A 7874-nucleotide genomic window follows, 5' to 3' on the forward strand; every position below is an offset into this window, starting at 1 on the left:
AAGTGCGCATTTGTGTATGTGTGTGTTTGTGATGAGGGCGGTGGGTGTGGAGGTAACAGTAAAACAACTGTACTTTAGTGGATTAAGGCCAAGGTGGAGATAAATATTGGTTGTCATGGAACTACAAAGGAGGACAGGAACTTAGTCTGTAGAAGGAGTGATTACTTCTTGGAACAAATGAAAACCAAGCAGAGATTTCAAAGAATGAGTAGACTGAACATCATTAGTCATCAGGGAAGTGGAAATTAAAACCACAATGCAATACTACAGTTAGTAGAATGACAAAAAACAAAAAAGTACTTAAATAAGAGCCAGGTGTGTGTAGTGGCTCACACCTGTAATCCCAACACTGGGAGGCTGAGGCAGGAGGATCACTTGAAGCCAGGAGTTTGAGACCAGCCTGGGCAACATAGGGAGACCCCATCTCTACAAAATATTTTAAAATGTGGGAAGGGCTGAAAGAAATTCAGGAGGAGTGGAACTTAAAAGAGTGTGAGGGTGGAGGAATGGCACTGATAGGTTAGGGCCAGATCATAAGCGGGTTGGTAGGCCACAATAGGGAATTTGGACTTTATTTTGAGGGCAGTAGGAGGTTCATCAAGGGTCTTAAGCTAGGGCATGTCGTGGTCAGCTCTGTTTTACTAAGATCATCCTGATTGCTATGAGAATAGACAAGAGAGGCAAGAGGCATCAGAAAGTTCAGTTAGGAAACTAGCACAGAGGTTAGGAAAGAGATGAAAGAAGATTGGATGAGAGAGAGGGAACTGAATTGGAGATAGATCCAAAAAGTAGAATTGACAAGACTTGCTGGTGGATAATGGGAAGTAAGAAACAGGCACCAAGAATAACTCCCAGGTATCCTGTGTGTGCAATCAGCGGGGTGATTACAGCATCACTGAGATGGAGAAGAGGACTGCATTTGTCCAGGGCAGCAGCATGACATCACATTGACTGTTGTCATTTGCACACCATGGCTTTTGCTCACAGGTGATACAACCAACCACTTTATACTCCACGGTGAGTTTGCTTGCCTTACATCCTGAAACTCACTTCCAGAGATGATTGCTAGGATGCTTGCCCACACACCTGGGCTACTTCCACTTCTACTTCTCTTAGTTGGGCCTGGCTCTCTCTTTTGTCCTTTCCAGTACTTTTCTGTCCTGAGAGCTGAGAAGCCAGGGACGCCTGCCCTGGACTGCATACTTGAGAGGCCCATCTCTGGCTGTCCCCCAACTGCACTCTTTCCCACAGAGTAAGAGACCACAGGGCCAAGATGATGTGCCCCCTCTCCAGGTACATGGGACCCCGAAAGTATGTGCCCACATGTCCTGAGTTCATTCCAGGACCTATGCAGGCCTCTTCTTTAAGTCAGCCTCTCAGGGCTGACTTAAAAGGGTAGCTATGGTGAGGGGAGGAGGAGGGAAGTGGAGGGAGCTTTGGCAAACAGGCGTTTCTCCAATTTTCCACAAGCATGCAAGGCCCCCAGTGGTGCAAGAAGGAGCTGTGGGTAGGAAGAGGGGTGTAACAGTCTGGGGCCTCCATTGCTCTAATGTGGCAAATGGAGCCCCAGTTGGGTGGTCTCGTCAGTTAGGAGCAGTTCCACTTGTGGAGGCTCCCTGGCCCCCTTCCCTGTTATAGGGAAGGACAGGACAATGGACTCTTGCCATTACTTTTGGCTTCTCTATCCTGCCTCTAGACAGCCTCAGAGAAAGTCACAGTGTCTGACTAGCCTGGGAGAGGTCTCCCTTTGCATGACCCCTCCCACCCTCTGGCTCCAGGCTAAGGTCACCAGCAACCGTCCTGTCTTTCCAGAGGCAACAGCCACCCCTCAGTCCTCATCTCAGCAGCCTCTGGTGCTGCTACCCATTCCCTCCAACTGATGCACTCTCTTCCCTGCCTCCCTATTTCTTCTGTGCATCACCTATCTCCACCCTTGGGTCCCTGTTCTACCAATATCTCTCTGCTTGATAAACTGGATTCATCCCTGATTCCACCATGCCCGGCATTCAATTTGTTTGCTCCCTGGCTAACTGGAGAAATGAATGACTGCAACCCTATACTGGTAACAGGTCTCAGGTCACTTTTGGAACCACTCTTCAGCTCCGCTTCCCTGGGGACTTCATCAGCACAAAGGGAATTCCTTGTGAGTTGCTGTCTTCATTTTATAACCTGTTCTATTGACCACATTTTTGTTTGTTTGTTTACCTCTGCGTTCCCACACACATTTTTGGCCTTTACTTTTTTTTTCACTGCTTTTTTCTTTTTGAGACAGGTTCTCACTCCGTCACCCAGGCTGGGGTGCAGGGGTATGATCATGGCTCATTGCAGCCTCAGCCTCCTGGGCTCAGGCAATCCCCCTGCCTCAGCCTCCTGAGTAGCTGGGACCACCGGCGTGCACCACCATGCCCAGCTAATATTTAAAATTATTTGTAGAGACAAGGTCTTCATATGTTGCCCAGGCTGGTCTCAAACACCTGGATTCAAGCAATCCTCCTGCCTTCACCTCCTGAAATGTTGGGATTACAGGCATGAGCCACTGCACCTGGCGTTTGGCTTTTTTTTTTTTTTTTTTGAGATGGAGTCTTGCCCTGTCCCCCAAGCTGGAGTGCAGTGTTGTGATCTTGGCTCACTGCAAACTCCCCCTCTCAGGTTCAAGCGATTCTCCTTTCTCAGCCTCCTGAGTAGCTGGGATTACAGGCACACACCACCATGGCCAGCTAATTTTTGTATTTTTAGTAGAGATGGGGTTTCACGATGTTGGCCAGGCTGGTCTCGAACTCCTGACCTCATGATCCACCCACCTCAGCCTCCCAAAGTGTTGGGATTACAGGCGTGAGACACCACGCCCAGCCAGATGTCCAATGTTTTGATTGCAAGGAAATTTTTGCTTATCTGTGGTGGTGGATATAATGAACATTATGCATGGACCTTTTTTTTTTTTTTTTTTTTTTTTTTAAGCTTATCAGCTATTATTAGTGTTAGCGTATTTGATGTGTGGCCCAAGACAATTCTTCTTCAGGTGTGGCCCAGGGAAGCCAAAAGATTGGAGACCTGTGTATAAAAACAAATTCAAATAGTACATAAATAATGAAAAGGAAGTGTCTTCCTCTCAGTCCTTTCCCCCAAATTATTAGAGTATTTCTGCATACTTTCAGCTGTTTTTTCTGCCTGCATGAACACTGATATTTGTCAAGACATTTAAAAAATTATTTAAAAACAGGCCGGGCATGGTGGCTCATGCCTGTAATCCCAGCACTTTGGAAGGCTGAGCAGGTGGATTGCTTGAGACCAGGAGTCCAAGACCAGCCTGGCCAACATGACGAACCCTGTCACTGCTAAAAATACAAAAATTAGCCAGACATGGTGGCACATGCCTGTAATCCCAGCTACTTGGGAAGCCAAGACACAAGAATTGCTTGAACCCGGGAGGCAGAGGTTGTAGTGAGCTGAGATAGTACCACTGCACTCCAGCCCAGGTGACAGAGTGAGACTCTTGTCTCAAAAAAAAAAAAAAAAATTAATAACACAAGTGAAATAATGTTATACATGGATATTGTCCTGTCATTTGTATTTTTCACTTATTATATCCTATGGCAACTCATGGAGAACTACTATTTTTTTTTTTTTGCTCCTATAAAGAATGCTGTAATGAGCAACCTTGTTCATGTTTGTACATACTTTGCATAGCTGTACAATGTTTCTGTGGAATAATATCATAGAAGTGCTTGGCCAAAGGTGTGTACATTTTAGTAGCTGAGATACTGCCAAAATGCCCTTCAAAAAGATTATACCAGAATATAATCCCATATGCAAAATGTAAGAGTTCATGGACATTTTAAACGTTTTGAACCATATCCCAGATTTTTTCCCTAGCTCACATCTCCCTCCCAAACTCCGGACTTGTACATCCATCATGTTCTTGACATCTGGATGGTACCTCAAACTTAATGTGTCCGAAATCGAGTGCCTGCTCCTCCTCAGCCTTCCCCATTTCAGTGAATGGGAGCTCCATTCTTCAGGTGTCCAGGTCCAAAATTTGGAGTCATCCTTGACTCCTCTCTTTCTCTCACAGCCCCCACCAGTAATTCCTGTTGACTCTACCTTCAAAATATATCTGGAATCCTATCAATTTCCACACTCAACTCCTACCCCCAAGGTCTGAGCCACCATCCACTCCCACCTGAATCGGGTATTACAAGAGTCTCCTCACTGGGCTCTTGCTTTAGCCCTTGTCCCTCCATGGTGACTTCCAGCAGTCAGAGGATTCTTTTTACATTAGTCAGATTATGTCCTTCCCTGGCTTGAAGCCTTGCAAGTGCTCCCCATTTTGCCCAGAGTAAAAGTTGAATTCTTTTTTTTTTTTTTTTTTGAGACAGAGTGTCGCTTTTGTTGCCCAGGCTCGAGCGCAGTGGCGCAATCTCAGCTCACCGCAACCTCCGCCTCCCAAGTTCAAGCGATTCTCCTACCTCAGCCTCCGGAGTAGCTGGGATTACAGGCATGTGCCATCACGGCCGGCTAATTCTGTATTTTTAGTAGAGATGGGGTTTCACCCTGTTGGTCAGGCTGGTCTCGAACTTTCGACCTCAGGCAATCCGCCTGCCTCAGCCTCCCAAAGTGCTGGAATTACAGGCGTGAGCCACTGCGCCCGGCCAAGTTGAATTCTTTTTTGTTGTTGCTGTTGTTTGAGACAGAGTCTTGCTCCGTCACCCAGGCTAGAGTGCAATGGTGCAATCTCAGCTCACTGCAACCTCCTCCTCCCGGGTTCAAGTAATTCTCCTGCCTCAGCCTCCCAAGTAACGTATTACAGGCGCCCACCACCAACCACTCCCAGCTAATCGTGTGTGTGTGTGTGTGTGTGTGTGTGTGTGTGTGTATTTTTAGTAGAGACAGGGTTTCGCCATGTTGGCCAGCCTGGTCTTGAACTTCTGACCTCAGGTGATCCACCAGCTTCAGCCTCCCAAAGTGTTGGAATTACAGGCATGAGCCACCATGCCCAGCCGTAAAAGGTGAATTCTTACAAGGCCCAAAAGGACTTGGTCCCGGTTACTTCTCTTTCTCCTTCCATGATCACCCCACCCCCCACTTCCCGGTTCCCTTGCTCTCACAGCTCCAGCCGCACTGGCCTTGTCCTCCTTGCTCGTCCTCCAGCATATCAATGCCCTCCTGCCTCAGGGTGTATTTCCTGTGCCTGGAATCTTCTGTCCAGATATCTCTAAATGTCTCAGTCCCTCACTTCTGTCAAGGCTTTGCTTGAATGTCACCTTTCCCATAAGATCCAGCCTGATCAACCCCTTTAAAATTTAATTGGCAGGCGGGGTGGATCGCTTGGCGTCAAGAGTTCAAGAGCACCTTGGCCAACGTTGTAAAACCCCGTCTCTATTCAAAATACAAAAATTAGGCGGGCGTGGTGCCACACACCTGCAATCCCAGCTACTCAGGAGGCTGAGGCAGGAGAATCACTCAAACCTGAGGGGCAGAGATTGAAGTGAGCTGAGATCACACCACTGCACTCCAGCCTGGGCAACAGAGCGAGACTCCGTCTCAAAAAAAAAAAAAAAAAAAATTAACCCTATCCCATTCCTGAACTCCTTTATCCGACTTTTTTCATTTTGCTTATTATCTGCTAATATCCTATACAATCCATTTCTTACATTTGTTAAAATGTCTCTTTTCTTTCCATTAGAATTTGGGCTCCAGGAGGGCAGGAGTTTTTGGTGTGTTTTGTTCACAGATGATTCCCAAGCCTCCAGAACAGTGCCCAGTACACAGGAGCTGCTCAATAAATATTTGTTGAATAAGTGACATAGCAGAACAGTTTTCAAATGTGGGTCTCTTCAGTTCACACACCCCTTAAGTGTGCTTCCTCCCTCAGGTGAGTTAGCCTCTGCCTCCTCCTTCAGATAAGGGTCTGAGGGCAAGTTTCCTGACTGTTCCCCACACCAAGCACTATATTCTGCCTCTGGGGTGGAGGTGAGCATTGGGACAGTCCACAGTGAAATAAACATCACAGTTCCATTTACAAATGAATACACAATAAAATCCCACAAATATAATTATGGAATAGTAACCCCAAATAATCCCATACTGTCCTGGGACTACCAGCAAGTCCAGTTCATTATGTTATGCCATAGTTCACTATGGCATCCTGGATCCCCGGAAGGTCAGGACCTGAGGATCTGACCCTGCATGACCTGAGGACTCTCACTTTGCCACAGCTGCTCCCTTGGGAGGAGCAGCCTTCACTTCACTTTTCCTCCTGATGCATCTGGACTTGGGCCCATGACCCTCTGGAGGGAGCTCTTATGGGGGTTTTGCAGCCCTCGAAAGCAGCAGGGGCATGAGCTCAGACCAACAGCCTCAGGCTGGGCTCTGGCCACCTGGATCTGTAGAGGAGGCCAGGCAGAGGACGGCTGTGGGAATATGGGATTCTGGTGGCCTTCTAGCAGGTACTTATTTGTGCCCTGTACTTGCCATCCATTATTTCTGCCAATTCTAAGGATGATTATAGCTCCTGATTGAGGAGCTCAGAGAAGCGAAGTCACTTTTCCAAAGTCTTAACAGCAGGAAACTGCAGAGCCAAGATTTAAACAGCCCCTTCACCCGTATCCTGGAGCAGGGGCTCTTAAGACAGGGAGGGGGAAGAATAAACCCCATCCACCTCACCTACCCAAGCTGGGCTAGGTTTGCATTTCATAGGGCGGGGACTAGAAAGGGCCAGCCCTGAAGCACGCTTGTAGCCTGACCATCCTAAAAATTGTCATTCTTGGGTAGATAATACCCCCTCCTTAGGCCTCCAGAGAAAGTGGTGATGGAGAGGCCAAGGGAAGTGGCTTGAGGCAGGCACTGGCACCAACACTAGGTCTCTCTTCCCTGTCTCCAGTGATCCCAGAAACTCCATCACCCCATCCACCCTCACACAGACATGGAAGACTGGGCATGGTCAGGAGAGTGAGATGCCAGAAACTCCCCCATTAAAGAACTAGTCTTTGGGGCATGTGTGGGCCCTCTGTGCACCCAACTAAGCCTGCCAAATAGCCCTCTGAGTCACCGGGATCTCAGGGCATCTTGCACAGGCAACTGAGAGCTGGGTTTTAAGGAGGGTAATTTAGGCACCTGGCCAGGGCTGGGCCCACAGACAGCCCTGGGAGTTGAGGGCAGAGGGAGTGAAGGCAAAGGGAATGGAATCCAGCAAATTTGTGGCTTGGGGCAAAGCCTCTTTGCGTCCTCTGAGCTCCAGTACCTCCACACATGTTCGGTCGTACCGCATAGGCTTACCCGCAGCAGGAACCAGCAGAGCACCTCCCAGCCTGTGAGAGCCAGGAGGGGCCCACAGACAGGGGAGGAGAGGAGAGGACTGGAGTGAGGGCTGACCCACAGCTCCAAGCAGCCACCGGGTTTCTCTATGAGCAGGGTGGGGCCCAGCCCTCATGTCTGGCAGAACCTGGTTGCTTGTGCCAGCTCTGAGTCAGCAGTGCCCATCCTGCCCAAGAACCCTGGGCTAGGGAGGAGGCTGCAGCTCCTATGTCTGTGTCAGGGGCCAGAGGAGGGATTCTGTGAGGTGGGTTTGGAGCATGCAAAGAAAGAGCCTGGCTGCAGCCCCCACCATGGTACAGAGACAGAGGGAAAGGAGAGGCTCCCAGGTAATGTCCTGGCTTGGGGCCTGGGGCTCAGAGTTGGGAGATGATGTGAATATATAGGAATGATGACTGAAATGAAGCCATGTCCACTCCTGGTGTCAGAGTTTCATTGTGACGATGCCTAGGAAGAGGAGGGGGGCTTGAGGAGGCCTGACTTGCTGAGTACAGGGGCTTGCAGGCTCCAGGAGTATCAGAGGTGCAGGTGATAGGCTCCAAGGCCTGAGGAGGCCCCCAGAG

The sequence above is a fragment of the Theropithecus gelada genome, chromosome 2 (assembly GCF_003255815.1).
Source record: "Theropithecus gelada isolate Dixy chromosome 2, Tgel_1.0, whole genome shotgun sequence".
NCBI classification, from domain to species: Eukaryota; Metazoa; Chordata; class Mammalia; order Primates; family Cercopithecidae; genus Theropithecus; species Theropithecus gelada.